Genomic DNA, 15,892 nt, shown 5'->3' with positions numbered 1-15,892 from the left:
TGATCCTTGCACAATCCAGCACCATCCCCGGTTGTGCCAAGTGACTGTATTCTGGCTCCTCCTCCTATTCCAACTTGTAGTTCAGGGGCTCCTCCAAACTCATAACACCTGCATGTGGCAGCAGAGGAACAGTTTACAGGATCAAACCATTCCTGCTGCTCTGAGATGTCCAGGCATAACATGTGGGACATAAGATGCCAGGACTCCACATTTAAAAAAAATTTTAAGTTTATTTATTTCAGAGAGAGAAAGTGTAAGTGTGAGGGGCAGAGAGAGGAGGGAGAGAGAGAGAATCCCAAGTAGTCTCTACACTGTGAATGGAGAGCCTGATGTGAGGCTTGAACTCACAAATTTTGAGATCATGACCAGAGCTGAAGTAGGACGATTAACCAACTCAGCCACCCAGGCACCTCAACCAGGACTCCACATTAACATTAGATTGAGATAATGCTTCACAAGACAATGACAGTTACAGTGTAAGTGATAAAGATGGATATGACGCAATGAAAATATTTTCTAACATTTTCTGTGATTATTTATTGTACCTGAAACTAATATAATGTTACGTGTCAATTATAGCTTAAAAAAAGATAATTTATTGTAGGAGATCCCATTACCATGTTTGGAACAAGTCATGTTATATTATACTCATGATTCATTTTCAAATCTCAGTATTGTTTTAAGAATTTTGTAACAATTCATGTCAATATGCCCCCAGCAGGGCAAAGTTTCTTCAAATTGAAGATTTATGAGAAGCTATCTCAGAACTAAAATGATTCAAGCCAAGTTGTAACTTCAAATGGGTGAGTTGTGCCGTACTCAAATTATATTTTAACAAAGCTGTTGCAAAAAAAAGAAGTTGTCTGACTCAGTATTTCTGTCAAAAGAGCGCAAATTATATGAAAGCCTTAATTAAAATATACGGATTTTTCCATAATGGCAGCAAAAAAATTGTGGCGTCGTAAATGATTAATTATAAAATCTTTACTACTCATCCATATCTCATTGGCCCAACAGACTACCAGACAATGCAATTACAGACAAATTCATCCTCTGGAACTTTGCTAACACTTAGTCACATAAAAACCATAGTTGTACACATCTTTTTTGACATTTTAAAGACATGTTTGCCACGGTCAGAGGATAGAACATAGTGATAATAGTTTGTTAGCTTAATTATAACCTGCAACTGTTTGGACTTATGGGATGTGGGTCTCTGTGATGTCTCTGCAAACATCAGGGCAGGGCCTAGCACAAGGGCCCTGAGAAACAGAGTCGCTCAAGTTTTCCACATGGATGGTGGAGATACAACTGTGAACATTTGTGAAGATTTTTCCTTCTAAGAAAACATGTTCCTTCAGACCTTTTCAAAACCCAAACCTACTCTTCTACCTCCCCACCCTCACTCAACACTCTCAGTGGCATCCCACTCTGCTCAGGAAGAAAGACAAACTTCCTCACTGTGGCCCATAAGGCTGTGCAGTCTGGCCCCTTGGGTTTTCACCACCCTCTTCGTACAACACACATTCTCTCACCCTCTGCTCTCTGACACATTGGTCTTCTTGCTGCCTTTGCTCATGCTCTGCACATGCGTCCTGCTCACCTTGGCTCTTGGCCTGGCCTCCCTAATGAGGTCAAGTTCCCCGACTGTAAGTTCTCCAAGTACCAATCATAGCATGTGCTCCAGCCACACTTGTGCTCATTAATGCCAATCTCCATTTGACATGTTTTCCCCTACCAGTCCGCACGTTCCATAAGGGGAGACAGGGGCCACCTTCCTTTTAACTCACATCATCTCCCCTTGTGCCAGGTGTTACGTAGAGGCCACTTTTGGGCGACAGACTTGAGCAACGGAATGTTGAACAAGGGAAGAGGGCCCACAGTGACCACTAGGCTGAATGGAGACAGACCCACCAGGTGCCCCACCTCAAAATATTCACAAGCCCTAATTGACCAATGGGCTACTTACAACCAGGCTTAGTTACCATAAAAGGGAAAATTCATACATCCCCATACCTCCTCATCTTCTCCCCTTAGAAACAGCCCCCTCCCACTGCCTCATTGCAGATGGCCTCTCCTCTGCGGTCCTGCCCACCGCTCCCCTGCAATGTATTCAATAAACTGCTATCTCCTTTGTTCTGCCTTGGCTGAATCCTTTCACCGCCCACACCACCGGCTCGCACCTGATCATCACCCTACATTTGGGAGTCCCCATTCAATATAGAGAGAGAAATCACAATAATGTCTGACACTTGGCACATACTTAATAGGCTTTTAAACTACTTTTTAAAATTGTGGTAAAATACACATACAGTTCACCATCTTCATTTTTTTAATATATCAAGTTTATTTATTTTGAGAGAAAGAGAGAGAGTGGAGGAGGGGCAGAGAGAGAGAGAATCCCAAGCACACTCCATGCTGCTAATGCAGCACTCTGACATGGGGCTCAAATTCATAAACCGTGACATCATGACCTGAGCCAAAGTCAAGAGTCAGATGCTTAACCAATTGAGCCACCCAGGCATCCCAGGATTTCCTTCCTTTTGTTAATTTTTTTAAATGTGTTTATTTTTGAGAGAGAGGGAGAGAGACAGAGTGCAAGCAGGGGTGGAGCAGAGAGAGAGGGAGACAGAATCCGAAGCAGGCTCCAGGCTCTGAGCTGTCAGTGCAGAGCCCGACATGGAGCTCGAGCTCACAAACCATGACAGAATGACCTGAGCCGAAGTCGGTCCCTTAACCGACTGAGCCACCCAGGGGCCCCAGGATTTCCTTCCTTTTAAAGGCCTGAACAATACAGCAGTATTTGAGTACATGATAGTACTTAAGAGTATACCTAGTCTCGACTACCTGTAGTATCTACAACATGGGGAAAGAGAGGGGATTATCCCCTCTCAACTGCCCAGGGTACTATGTGAGTAGCAGTGCCTTCAAACACTGCAGGCAGCAGCACAACAAGTGGCCACGCAGGAGCCTTGTCCTGATTCTGTGACCCTTTCTGGATTACTCCTCCTTCCCAATAATGGTGACTATTCGAGAAGTCACTGTGTAGCAGCTACTCTAGACAAACGACCCCCTATCCCTCACACAACCAACCTACAAGGTGTGTGTAATCACAGGGCTTTATTCAGTCAGACTAATGACAGACTGTATGGTCAGGGAAGAAAGTCAGGGTCATGACCAAAAGGATTTTGTTAGACTGGTCTAATGAAGACAAATCGGAAGCTCACAGCCACACTGAACTCTGAGCCCCAGCAGGACCACCATCTTGTAGACATACGGCTGGAGCACGAAGAACCTTCAGACAGGTGCATGTTCTCACAGGTAGCCTCACTGCTACCTCACTTCCACTTCCAGAGGCAGAAAGGTGGGTCAGAGATGAGGAAACTGGCTGCAAGTCAGGAAACAAGGCAAGGTGGGTGCCAGTACGGAGCTGGGCCCAGAAGCCAGGCGACAAATGCCTCAGCCTTCAGGTTCACCAAGGATACCACCTCCCCTGAAGGAATTGTTTTCCCCTCCATCCCCTCAACAGTCAGGCCTGTCCCCTTAGAGCAATCTAAGCACCTGGAACACCCCAGTGGAGCACATCCCCTAATTGCAGACCTCTCGCTACTTAGTCCCCTAAGGGTAAAGCTTGAGGGTCACTCATTTGGGTGCCAGGCACACTGATTACTACATAGTTGGCTGTCAAAGGATGGCTAAATAAAGGTATGAAGAGAACAAATGTGAGAAGCCACAGTTTTATTCCATAGGTTCTTATATCATGATCACATAAAAATAAGATATGAATTTTCCAGAGGATTGCAGTGACACCAGCGGCCCCTGAAGCCACCATTTCATGATTACTCCTGGCTGCCCAGATCCCATACGATAACATGAGAACCTGTTGAAGACTCTCTATTGTCTGAATCTCATCCAAAGTTCCAGATGACACAAGATCTCTGCTCTTACAGAATTCTGGGGTCCCTGAATCTTCTTTTCACTAGGACACTGCCATGCATTCTTCTGTTCCACCCCCACAGGGTTGACCTCTGGTCCAGTGCTACCTTACCCCAAGCAAATACTAATCCTTCTGCATATTATACACCACAAAGCTGATGTGAAAGGAGAGATTACGTAACTATCTCAAGGCAGAAACTGTGATTTTGGCCCTGAGACCAGAAAAATCACTCGAGACTCAACCCAAACTTCTACCAAGGTAAAGATCTTTTTTAGTTTTACAGGCCATTCACTTACAAGAGGTTAAAGCCAACCTCACCACTAGTCCCAAAGATAGGAACATTTTTTTTTTTTTTTTACAAGTCATTGCTTTTTGCTTTGGGACATGGAGCATTTCAAGAAGAAAATGTTAAAAATGATTTTTAAAGGTTAATTAAAAAAGAAGATATAAATAGTGGCACCCAGGTGGCTCAGTTGGTTAAGTGTCCAACTTTGGCTCAGGTCACAATCTCACAGTTCATGAGATTGAGCCCCACATCGGGCTCTCTGCTATCAGCAAAGTGTGCTTCAGACCTGATGTACCCCCTCTCTCTTTACCCCTCCCCAGCTCAGGCTGTCTCTCAAAAGCAGACATCAAAAAATATTCACAAAAAGAAGACAAACTCATTTGATGAATACCAATACCTTAAAATATTCTTCAGTTCTATATTGTGGTTATTTGAAGAACAAAAAAACCAAACATGGAACAAAACAGGCTCGGTTAAAGGCAGAAAGAGAGATTGAAAGACACAGTCCCCTGGGGGCTGAGTCCAGAGAAGAGTGACTCAGGGTGGGAGGTGCACTGGATCTTATGTAAGGCACCGCACAACCCAGTTAGAACCTTCTATCTCTAAATGGGAAACTGAAAATTATAAAGATTACATAGTTTTTTTAATTTTTGTCCAAGGTCGAAATTTGTCCAAAGTCGCTCAGCTTCCAAGTGCTGGGTCTCGGGTCTAAATTCAGGTCTGTGCTGGTATGTGCACTTCCCATGTTAACACCATGTGCTAGTTTTACACTGAGCGTTTCCCCAAATAAATGGTCGAGTCACACCCTCCTATCTTTTTAAGCAGTCTTCATCTGGTACCACGTTGCGACACTTAGGACTTTAATCCTTCAGAGCTCTGCTCTAAATGAGAGGTCTCCAGCAGCAGATGGGGGCAAAAGAGGGGCAAGGTGGGGGGGGGGGGCGATTCTCTCTGCAATGACATCTGTGACCATGACCAGAGCAACCAACAAACTCAAGCTAAGGATCTGAATTGAGCTTCCTCATCTGTTCTCAGCAGAAACTCGACACCCATACACGGACTACAACTATCTAGTCTATGCAAGTAAAGGAAAAACATCCAAAGGAAATGATTTTTTAAATGAAAATTACTGGTGACTGGAGGATTAGGTGACTTAGCTTTACATACCCCACCCCCACCCCATCACGCTTTACAATGTGTGATTCGGTCAGGAGCATAGTCTACTCTGCTTTGTTTCTTGTCTCTTTGTGAGGACTTTCTCCCAGCCTCGCCCACAAAATCCACAGATAGTGAAGACAACTTGAGCTCTCACCCTGGGGGCCGCTTTTTGACTCACAGGGAGGGCAAAGCCTTAGGTTAGAAGGTGCATTTTGGTGTCAGGTTACTGAGGGATTCAACCTGAGCAACAGGGGCCAGTCGGGAAGGGGGAGAGGTGGGAGGGCAGGACTTTCACTCCTGGACCCAACTCTGTTAAAACGCCAGATGGGCAAAGGAATAAAATTACCATTCCATTTCCAGATTCTGTTCCAAGTATTAATAAAGGAAAAGGCTCTTTGTCCCATTTAGTTTTTAGCTCAATGTTTTCATATTTGGGGGGAAAAACCCAACAATGGTTATAAGTACTTTTAAACATGCATTAAGGTTGAGGTTCTTGCTTATCGTCATCCTCTTGCAACCGTCCTCTGTAATCAAATCGGCAGATAACTTGTCAGGAAAGCACTCTGGCCGGTAACAGATCCCCTGGAGGCCCAGTACCAGTTCTCTGCCCCCTTGCTCCCTGGCTCTGGGCAGGAGACCAAAATGCCTCTCAAGTAAGGCTCACACACTCCCCTGAGTCTCTCACTGTAAAGCTCTGCCTGGGATCTCTGCCTCTCCCCAGCCCCTTAAATAGGAGTCATTTCCTTTCCCAGAATAGCCACTCAATAAGTGGTTAAAAATTGCACACACACAGCTTGCTACTCCAGCATACTTAACATAGACCACAGGCTTCTTGCTTTCTGTGGGTGAGGGGTATACATCTTTGACCTTGCAGGGCTACAGGCTGTTTTACACGACTCTCGTCCCTGGCATGTACTTAACCACTGTTTCCCAAGACCTTGTCATTTGTATGCCCATCTTGTGATTTTTTTTTTTTGTTTGCCATACTCATATACCACCTGTATGATTTTAATATTTAGCAAAATTTTTTACTCAAATAAGCTTGTTATGAAAGGAAACATGGATATTATAGGTGAAAAACCAGTATCATTTGCCATGATTAATCTAATTAAATGTATTAAAATAAAGTAAGACTTCAGCAATATTCCAACTAAAAAAAAATCATGTCTACCACCAGTGATCAGGTATCACATTTTGATAAATAACAGACACAAATTACTGCCCTCTTTATGTGAAATTTACCCATTTACTTAAAGGAGCTTTCCCCTCTTTTTCTCTAGAGGCTTCTGGAATTCTCCCCATGAACCACATCCAGATACAAAAAAATTAAAAAAAAAAAAAACACTGAGGGTTAAAATTCATGTTACTGAAAAAGGGCCAACAAAATGTCTCAGCACTAAAACTCTAAATTTTTTCTCAGATTTGAGAAAGCAATGGGAGATTCAACTTTCAGCTTACTGTTAAATACACAGAAAGGCTCACGGAGAAAAACGTTGCCTTTTAGGAGCCAAGAGGAACAGAGGCCAAAGCAAAATAAATCCTTTGCAAGTGATAGACCAAGGACATCTGAACAGTACATCAATTATTCTAAAGTTCACCTACAATCTTTTGCGAAGACAGCCTCCCCAAGAGCCAAAGCAAAGAGCTGATTAAGCTTCTCAGATAGGCAGAGCCGTCTCCAGCGTCCTGGGATGTTTTCTGAAACCATCTGTGAGAAGCCATTGTTTTTTTGTTTTTTAGCTCAGCTTTACAAGAGGACAAACACAGAGCAAAAGTGTAAGTCAAAACATAAATGAAGACACGATTCTGGATGTTGATGTAAAGGATGGAGACCTACAGGCAGACAAGGGTGTGTACCTACCGTGAAGACCAGCAGGCTGGCTCTGTGGAGCCTTAGTGCTCGTGTTCCCTGACCCCTATGGAGCCTAAAACCCAGCACATAGGAAAAACCTAACTAATATTTGCGAACGGATATCTATTGACCAGGACAACCAGGATGGTCATGATCTCGGAAAGCAACAGGAAACAGGTTTTTCTAACCAAGAGAAGACTCAGGACTCGGTGGGTGAGTCTGGTGAGTAGACGAAGCAACCCCACACAGGGGCAGGCCTCCTGCCGATTGCCCTTTCCACCGGGCCACGCAGGACCCCGTGCCAGCCAGGCACGGAGGTTCAACTTCCATATCAGGGTTTCCTGGTAAAGGGATAAGTTAAAAAAAATTATTTTCGTAAAATTTTTAAGCAGGAGCAGTTCTCAGCGGCAAGGAGGGCTGCCCCGGGAGAGTGCCTGGACTTGGGTGCACTGGCTCCTGTAACTCACCGGTGACCTTGGACAGCAGCCACCCCACACAGTAGGAATTTCTGCACCTGTGAGTGCTACAATCCTAGGGCTGGTTATTCTCAAGATAGTGATGGAGGAGACAAGCTGGCTAACATTGGGGGAAATTCCAAATGATTCCTTACTGCAGCACTGGAATGAATGTTTTTGCTCCCCCAAAATTCACATGTTGAAAACCTACTGCCCAAAGTGATGGTATTAAAAGGTCCTTTGGGATGGCGGGGGCAGGGTGCCTGGGTGGCAGTTGGTTCAGCATCCAACTCTTATGGCTCTTGATTTTGGCTCAGGTTATGATCACACAGTTTGTGAGTTGGAGCCCCAGAGCCCCATGTTGGGCTCTGCACTGACAGTGTGGAATCTGCTTGGGATCATCTCTCTCCCTCTCTCTATGCCCTTCCCCCTCTTTGCTCTCTATCTCTTTAAAAAAAAATAGACTTGAAAAAAATAAATAAGGGGTGCCTGGGTGGCTCAGTCAGTTAAGCGTCCACCTTCAGCTCAGGTCATGATCTCGCAGTTGGTGGGTTTTTACACCAAGTTCCAATTTAATTTCTGCATGAATAAAATCCCCACAGAAGCTCTGTTTCTCAATTTCTAGAGGGAAAACATTTTTTGAGTGCCATAAAGATTCACTTATTTAAGTCAGTCCTGTCTGTTTGTGCCCAGCCCCCATGTCGCCAGCATAATCATGTCACCGGTCTCCAGCTTCTGTGCTTACAAACAGAGGGGGTGTGATCTTTCACCATGAAAGGAGGAGCAGTGTCCTAGGAACAGAGAACTGGAAACAATTGAAGACAGGGTTCGCGGCTGCTCTCTCAACAGAAGAGGTGACTATGGGGCTCTTGAAACCAAAAAGGAAAAGCCACAAGAAATTAAGTGAAAAGGCTCAGTAAATAGTTTGAGATTTTTAAAAAAACCTAATGATAAAACAATGGGGAATGACAAGATGCTGTATTAGATTTTATAGTCTTTCTGTTTCATTAACCTGCAAAATCATCTTCATTGACTAACCAAGAAGAACAAGAATTCCCAACAATTCCAATGGCAATTCCTGCCATTTTCTATCATCTTTGGGTGACATTTTGATCAAGAATGTATTCAGGTTTAAACCGATTTCGGAGTTCTTATATCAAAGCCAAGCCAAAAAGTCATGCTGACAATTTTAATTGTGAAGAATCGATTAATTTTTCTGATTTGAAACATCAAAAACAATGTCCTTCTCAGAGTTGTCATATGTGTATTTAAAAGTTCAACTGCAGTGGAACAATGAGGCTAATTGTTACTCTAAATTGAGTTATTTACCTATGCAACCAAATTTCTATAATTTGTTTTAAACGTGGTATTCTTTAAAAATTCAATAAAATTTTTTTGAATTATTAACTGCTTTATGTCAGGAAACAGTTGTCAATGATGGATGTGTCATTGACCTCTTGGATGTAGTCACATGATCCAGAGGTGTTTGTTACTTACCAAACATTATAACTGACCCTTCCATAAAGAGTTACACAGTTTTGAGAATTTTGCTCATTCTGTACCAACAGTCCATCTGTATCAGATTCTGGAAAAGTAACACGATATACACAATCTTAAAAATCAAATGCTCTATTTTGGAAAATGTCTTGGACATCAATTACTTTTCCCCAGAGATGGTTAAGCCATACCAAGGGAAGGGAGAAAACTACTCAAACTCTATAGCTGACAGCTAAAATATTAGCAATTTCATTAGAAGTACAACTCATTTCAGTTGGAAGCAGGGTTATGAGATCACTTTCTGCTCTATGATTCTGACTCATCATTGTTTTACTTTCCAAAAACACAAATGGTAAGCATTTTAATAAATGATTTTATAATCTTCCACTCTTCACCATTCCTGCTGAAAAGTTAACATTCCCCTCCCCCCTTCTTACAGAAATGTTCACCAAGAAATAGTAACACCAGGGCACAGATAACACTTTGAACTCTCAACCTTTGGAAGAATATGAGGAGTCATTTAAAAAAATTTTTTAATGTTTATTTTTGGGAGACAGAGTTCAAGTTGCCGAGGGGCAGACAGACAGGGAGACAGAATCTGAAGCAGGCTCCAGGCTCTGAGCTGTCAGCACAGAGCCAGATGCAGGGTTCAAACTCACAAACAGTGAGATCATGATCTGAGCTGAAGTCAGAGCTTACCGAACTGAGCCACCCAGGCATCCCTGAGGAGTATTTTTTTTTTTCCTTTTTCAAGTCTTTCTTTAAATTCAAGTTAGTTAACATACAGTGTAATATTAGTTTCAGGTGTAGAATTTATTTTTATGCTTATTTTTGAGAGACAGTCAGAGCATGAGCGGGGGAGGGGCAGAGAGCGAGGGGGACACAGAATCCGAAGCAGGCTCCAGGCCCTGAGCTGTCAGCACAGAGTCTGGCATGGGATTTGAACTCATGAAATGTGAGAAAATGACCTGATCTGAAGTCAGAGGCTTAACCAACTGAGCCACCCAGGTGCCCCGAGAGATTCAACAATTTCTTAAAAAAAAACAAAAATTCTGTACATTTCTCAATGCTCATCACAACAAGTGCCCTCCTTAATCCCCATCATCTATTTCACCCATCCCCTCCCCCTCCACCACTGCTCTGCTAACCACCAGTTTGTTCTCTAGAGTCAGGAGGTCTGTTTTTTGGTTTACGTCTCTTCCCCCAACCCCACATTCATCTGTTTTGTTTCTTAAATTCTGCATGTAACTGAAATCACGTGATATTTGTCTTTCCATGAGGAATAATTGACACTCGAATGGTTAACACCATAGTGAGTCTTAAGGGAAAACTTGTTCTTGTACAAGCTATCATCATATGAAAGTTTGATTTTGCTCCTGTTGAAAAAGAAGAGGAGCAAGAGGACAGCAAAGGCAAAAATTATTTAAACGAAAATAAAGAAGCTCTCAGAGAGGCCACGGATTTAAAATCCTTAAGCCTCAGTAAAAGCAGGCAAGGAGGCAGGGTAACTTTTAAAACGCGAAAGCATTTTGCTAAAACAACTCCCTGACTCTTCTTTCCACCCTCACCCCACCCCAAAGATAAATTTACATGGAAATAAAGTGTTACTTAAACAAAAGTGCAGTTACACGTAGAATCATATTAAGAATGAAAACTATAGGGGCGCCTGGGTGGCTCAGTTGGTTAAACATCCGACTCTTGATTTCAGCTCAGGTCATGATGTCATGGTTGGTGGGATTGAGCCCTGTGTTGTTGGGCTCTGTTTTCACAGCACGAAGCCCACTTGGGATTCTCTCTCTGCCCCTCTCCCGTGCGTGCATGTGCATGCGTGTGTGTGCACGCTCCCTCTCTCAAAAATAAGTAAATAACCTTAGAAAAAAGTCAGGCCATATCATTTTTGCCTGCCTTCCTCTCCCACAGTGGTCTGCCAACATATCCAACTCCTCTTGCAACATCACTTTTTTCCATGAATCCCCAGAATTCCCAGGTAGAAATACTCATTCTCTTCTTGTTATGACTATATTTTTACATACCACTATTGCTGCACTGATCATAATGTTTATATTGTTTTGTTAAAGTTTATTTTTAGGAGACAGAAAGACAGCACAATCCAGAAGGGAGGGGGGAGAGAGAGAGAGACAGGCAGACAGACACAGAATCGGAAGCAAGCTCCAGGCTCTGAGCTGGTAATGCTGAGCCTGATGCAGGGCTCAAACCCATGAACCATGAGATCATGACCTGAACCAAAGGGGGACATTTAACTGCCTAAGCCATCCAGGCACCCCATGATGTTCACATTGTTTACATGTCTTCATCACTCTGTAATTTCCCTTAGATCAGGAACTCTCTTCTACCTGTGGACCCCAGGGCCTTGGACAACACCTGCCATGGAGTAGGGGCTCAATAAATGAATATTTGAAGAGTTACGTAGTATCATGTGCCTTAGCATTCCTCATTTGATCACCACACAGCCTTGGAATCTTTCCTACCGTTCCATTCAGAGGGCACTTTCCCAACATAAATGAAATACCCTCTCTGCTGTAATTCTCTTTCAATCCCCTAAACAAACAAGTTTGTGCCTACTCAACTCCAGAGATCTCATCAAACAATCTTCACTATAGCTTCATTCTCTGAAAAAAGTTTTTTTTTTCTTTCTGGTGCACAACTGTATATCACCAGTTCAATTCAAGACATTTTTAGAGTCATTTCCATCATTATTAGTTGAGCACATGGTGAGTTCCTAGGCTGGGCACTAATTCTAGGGCATAAGTCTCCACCCAAGTAGGGAAAGCCAACTCCTTGGTTTCCTTTCCTCCAGGCCAAGATCCCTTTCAGCCTCAGTCTCCCCAAAACTATTAGCTCCAGAATGACTAAGACTAAAACATTTAAGTAATAATTTTTCAACATGTCTCTTACTGATATCCAAAAAAAGTACTTAAATACACACACACACACACACACACACACACACACACACACTTGGGGCATCTGGATGGCTCATTTGGTTAAGTGTCCAACTCTCCATTTTGGCTCAGGTCATGATCTCATGCTTTGTGAGATCAACCCCCACATGGGGCTCTGTGATGACAGCATGGAGCCTGCTTGGGATTCTCTCCTCTCTCTGCCCCTCCCTGCTCACTATGCTGTCTCTCAAAAATAAATAAACTTAAAATATATATCTATACATACTTAATTTCCAAGGGACAGCCTAATGATTTATAACTAATAACAATTCTCAGCCCCACTTATCAAGCTCTATTTGTGGGAAGAGGTTTTCAAAAACTGTCTAGACTTCTGTTTCTAGGATGGATTAAAGTGACCAAGATGACCATATTTTCCAGTTGCCCAGGACTGGCCTTAGTTTATACCTGTTGTCCTGAGGTAATTATTAATAGCATCCTTTTTCATCCTCAAATGTCCTGGTTTGGACAATGAGGTATATGATCACCATTAATATACTCTGCCATATTGGGGTTGGGAGACACTTGAGAGCATGCTCTGATGTTATAACTCTAATTCACTACTTAAGCCCAAGGTAAGAAAATCCATCACCAGCTAGGTTTTGCTTTTCATAAGCCTCTACTTGGACAACAACAAAACCCCACCTTTCCAGTAAAACAAACGCATTTCTTATGTCAGAAAGATTTATTTTTTGACCTTGCTATATAAAACCAGCTCAACCATGTCACCCAACTAGCTGCTTTCTTACCCCGTGGGAAAACGTATGCAAAAGAGGTCATTTAACTAAAAAAAAATCTGTATATGAGATAGCGATTATCTCTATTAATTACATCTCCAGTGACCTACTTATGGACAAAAAAAAAAAAACCGCTTTCCACCAAAAGCCAATTTGATGCCTCTTCCAAGGCTGTAATTAAACATAGGAAAGAAATGGTTATAAAGAAATTGTTAGTCTCTTTTCTCATTCTATCAACACTTAGATTCCTCTGCTGTGATAATAACAAGGGTTAGCCCTCTAAGGCGAGGGGAAGCAAAAGAGAATAATTTGAAGACTATTCTCATTTTACCCCAATGATAATGATAAGCTCTTGAGGTCTTGTCTTTGGGATAATGGAGAAGGCAGTATGGTAAAATAACTGTAGCCAGGTGCTACATTTTGGTTTCAGTGTTTTTTCTTGGTGCTCAAGGGCCTATCTTTCTGGAATCCTAGATTTTTAATGTGCTGGTTAATTATGTGACTTCAGACCAATTACTTAAACTCTCTGAACCTCAGTTTCCACATCAGTTAAGGGGCCAGAATAAGACCACTCCTGTCATTGTTTGTTCTAAGAATTAAGTCACTTTAATTCTAGAAAACAATGCTCAAATATTATTATGATATGTGGTAAGAGTGATAACTGTGGAAATGGAAAGAGGGAATATAATGGTTTGGAAGATTGAATGTATTTGCAAGACAAAGCTATAACCTTTCAGACCAGGTCATCGGTGGCATTTCTAATAATGGGGAAATTAGGGAAGTAGTGCCTGTATTCATTTCCTAGGCTGCTGTCACCAAGTACCACATACTGGGTGACTTAGAACAAAAGAAATTTATTCTCCAGGCACCTGGGTAGCTCAGTTGGTCAAGCATGTGCCTCTTGATTTCAGCTCAGATCATGATCTCATGGTTTTTGGAACTGAGAGCCACATATGGCTCTGTGCTGACAGTGTGGAGCCTGCTTGGGATTCTCTCTCTCCCTGCCCCTCCCCTGGCTCATGCTCTCTCTCTCTCAAAAATAAATAAACTTTTCTTTAAAAAAGGAATTTATTGGGGCACCTGGGTGGCTCAGTCGGTTAAGCATCCAGCTTTGGCTCAGGTCATGATCTGGCGGTCTGTGGGTTCAGGCCCCCATCGGGCTCTGTGCTGACAGCTTAGAGCCTGGAGCCTTCTTTGGATTCTGTGTCTCCCTCTCTCTCTCAAAAATAAATAAATATTAAAAAGATTTTTTTTTTAAGGAATTTATTCTCACAGAGGCTCTGAGAGAAAAATCTCTTCCTTGTTTCTTTCCTGGCTTCTGGGGGTTGCTGACAACCCTTGGTGCTTCTTGGTCTTATGGCAGCTTAACTCTAGTCTATGCCTTCGTCTTCACTTGGCCATCAGTCCTCTGTGTATCTGTGTTCAAATGTCACTCATCTTAGAAGGGCACCAGTCATAATGGATTCAGGGTCCACCCTAATCTAGTATGACCACATCCTGACTTGACTGTAGCTTTCAAGACAGTATTTCCAAATAAGCTCACATGTGAATCTGTGAAGATTCCAAATTCATCATGAATTGGGGGCACTCCAGTCAACCCAGTGATCACAGGCTCAACACCCTAAGAAACTTGATATAATAATTATTGGTAGGATTTTACAGAAATGGAAAGAAAGAATACTAGGGGATTCCTCTGCATTTTCTTTTTTTATTCTTTTTCTTTTTTTTGTTTTTGTCTTTTTCCTTTGAGAGCACATGAAAGCAGGGGCTGGTGTAGAAGGACAGGGAGAATTTTAATCAGGCTCGACACCCAGAATGGAGCTGAGGTAGGGTTCCATCTCACAACCCTGGGATCATGACCTGAGCTGAAATCAAGAATCAGACGCTCCACTGACTGCGCCACTTAGGTAGTCCCCTTCATATTTTCTAGACATAGCAAACTTTTATGCTTGCAACATGAAAGACAAAAGGGCTCTTCATTGTTTGCACTTCTCTTAACCACCATTTGAACTGTTTCTGGGACATTCAAGAATTTTCTCCTCACAGTTTTTGTCCTGACACTTGTGTCCTATGTAAAACAACCTCTTTCAGTGAAGTTACTTTATTAGGAGTAAATGTGAGTGACCAATTAAGATTCCACATCGATGTGGCAACATCATTTTATCACCAACAACCCCAGAAGTTTAGTTTCAGGGGTCCCATCCCCATGAGATTCGGTCAAACAATTTCTCTTTTAATTTGAACATCTTTTAAGAAGGCATACATTCGCTAGTTCAACAGAAACTCTCCCACATTCTATCCCTAGTCCCCACTGTCTTATCCCAGGTCCCACTACACATTTAAGGTACCTGCTGGAGCTCTGAAAACAGGAGTTTGCCAGCCCTGAACTCTGTGACCTCTCATTCCCTATGGCCCTGAAACTAGCCCTCGTCACCCCAGCTACAACCATCACTTTACTCCATTTCACCCCAAATCCCCTCACTTGACAATTATGGGGCTAACCATTTTCCCTGGTTATTTGGTTGTTTTGTAATTATTCTCAGTTCAGCTTTTGTCTCCCCCACAACTAGATTAAAAATAGCTTTGTATTTTGTATCCTCCCACAGCACCTAGCCTAACCATCTGCACAGAACAGACATACACATGCACGCTGGCTAAAAACCAAAGGGCCAGCAAGACAACATCCTGCCATTATTCTCATCTTCCAGGACTTGACACAGTGCCACACTTAGAGTTAGACAGAGACGCTCCCAACTTTAGACGACCTTGCCCTGAACCTCCTTCACCTCCTTACCCAATGCAATGGCAAGGCCATGGGACCAAGGGGACAGGCCACTTGTAGTCTATGTCCTCTCCCCAGCTTCACAGCCATGCTCCAGGTGCTTAAGATCCTAGAATTCCACTGGCCCTGGGCCCACTTCCATTGCCCATGTGGACCCTTCCCCAATCCATCCTCTTGAGCATGAACATGCCACTGGAATGCGCATCCCTAAACCTGAAGTACAGCTAA

The 15,892-nt window shown here is 42.8% G+C and overlaps 1 protein-coding gene and 1 long non-coding RNA gene across 2 annotated transcripts in view; one reads left to right on the top strand and one right to left on the bottom strand.

The window, feature by feature from the left end:
• Nucleotides 1–15,892, bottom strand: part of GNA14 (G protein subunit alpha 14) — a 202,013-nt gene that overhangs the window by 89,673 nt on the left and 96,448 nt on the right. The gene's annotated exons all lie outside the window — the stretch shown is intronic.
• Nucleotides 6,770–8,672, top strand: LOC128312232 (uncharacterized). Its single transcript, XR_008291249.1, has 2 exons — nt 6,770–7,455; nt 8,382–8,672. It is a non-coding gene; the product is annotated as an uncharacterized LOC128312232 (long non-coding RNA).

This window comes from Acinonyx jubatus, chromosome D4 (genome assembly GCF_027475565.1).
Source record: "Acinonyx jubatus isolate Ajub_Pintada_27869175 chromosome D4, VMU_Ajub_asm_v1.0, whole genome shotgun sequence".
In the NCBI taxonomy this organism is placed as follows: domain Eukaryota; kingdom Metazoa; phylum Chordata; class Mammalia; order Carnivora; family Felidae; genus Acinonyx; species Acinonyx jubatus.
The sequence above is the reverse complement of the archived record's forward strand: the minus strand, read 5'-3'. Positions and strand labels throughout refer to the sequence as shown.